The sequence below is a fragment of the Merops nubicus genome, unplaced genomic scaffold (genome assembly GCF_000691845.1).
Source record: "Merops nubicus isolate BGI_N331 unplaced genomic scaffold, ASM69184v1 scaffold36352, whole genome shotgun sequence".
Classification (NCBI taxonomy): Eukaryota; Metazoa; Chordata; class Aves; order Coraciiformes; family Meropidae; genus Merops; species Merops nubicus.
The window spans coordinates 6,252-7,774 of NW_008593495.1; the positions used below are offsets into that span (position 1 = coordinate 6,252).

The 1,523-nt window shown below is 60.9% G+C and overlaps 1 protein-coding gene across 1 annotated transcript in view; it reads right to left on the reverse strand.

Annotated features, from left to right (window-relative positions):
• The window catches only part of LOC103768323 (glycine receptor subunit alpha-4-like), a 6,411-nt gene that overhangs the window by 273 nt on the left and 4,615 nt on the right, over window positions 1–1,523 (reverse strand). The gene's annotated exons all lie outside the window — the stretch shown is intronic.

Genomic DNA, 1,523 nt, shown 5'->3' on the forward strand with positions numbered 1-1,523 from the left:
AAAGGGAAAGTCCGTCAGGCAGGGCCCCCTGTGGGTGCCGGTGCTGCGGGGTGGGTACGTGCCAGTGGCGCGCACCCTCCCGCAGGCACTGTGGTCGTGGAGGTGCTTGGCACAAGATCAGGCGCCTTTTCAGAAATCCCGAAGCGTGCAGGCAAAGCACAGGGCCAGCAGGCTGTGGGCAGAGGCAGGCAGCGGCGTGCATGGGGTGTGGGGGTGAGCACTGCCTGCCTGCCTTGTCACCTGGCATGTGTTTTAAGGGTGCTCCCAAGGGCAACCCTGACCGACACTGACCCCTCTGGCCTCCTCCCAGCTCCAGCTCAAGGATCTGGGAAGCCTGGCTCACTGGAAGCTGGGGGACAGGTGTGAACTGGGGCAAAGTAACACAGGCCCATTGGTGTGCAGGGAATGAAGTTGTAGGGGGGTGCAGGGTGCACTGGGGTACAGAGCATAGTAGGGTGCAGCGTGCACTGGGGTGCAGGGACCTTGGGGGTGCAGGGAGCTTAGGGATGCTGGCTCTGCTGTGGCAGCTCCATTTGCTGCGGGATGGAAATATGCCTGTGCCAGTGAATGGGACAGGGCAGGCAGCTTGCTGGGGCAGACCTGGGCAGGGACGCAGAAGCCTGGCTACCAGCAGGGTTTGCAGGGATTCCCAGGCCCTCCAAAGGCCCAGAACCCCATTTCTCCCCACAGCTGCTTGGTAGGGACTGCCTGGTGCAGCAGAGCAGTGAGACTGAGAGAGCTGGACTCCTTGCTGGTCTCTGTGCTCTTGCTTACTTCCTCTCCCACATGCTGGCAGAGGGCAGCATGTCCATGATCAAGCCTGCAAAAGTGCTGTGAGAGCCAGGCGCCTGACCTCACTGTCAGGTCACAGCCCACTTGTGGCACAGCCCTATGTGCCTCATGGCCCTTAGGGTGCTGACCCATAGTGCCTGCACTCCTCCCCACCAAGAGCTGCACGCCATTACAATTCACCTCATCCTGCTCTTTTACCTTTGAGAGGGGGTTGTGTGTGCTGAGACTGGGCAAAGGACCAACATATGCAAGCCTGAGTTGCACGTCTGGCTTCTCACCAAGCTCACGGGCCGCTCATTTGGTCCCTGTGGCTCATTCCCCCATAACTCGCTGCAGTGGGTCCCTTCTCCTGGGGCGTGCTGCAGGATGGCCCCTCACCTCTTGCCCAGCCCACACGAAGCCCTGGTGTCAGAGCCCGAATGCCATCTCTGACTGGCACTGCCCTGCCAACCGCAGCCTCCTTGCAAACCCTGCAAACCGGTCAGCCTGCACAGGCGCTCAGCCGGCACGGGGGCTCTCATGTGGAGAGCCTGCAACCCAGCATCTTTATTTAACCCACAATCCACTGGCGAAGCAAGATTTCTCAGTGGGAGGAGCATCAGCAGCTCAAATTGCTGAGATCAGTTCTCATTTGCAGCAGTTTTACTCCCCTGCCCGAGGCTGAGTGCTTGCGGCCGGCCGTCCCAGTGGAAGCTGGGAGTGCAGCCGGGGTGACCTGCGTGCCCTGCGGG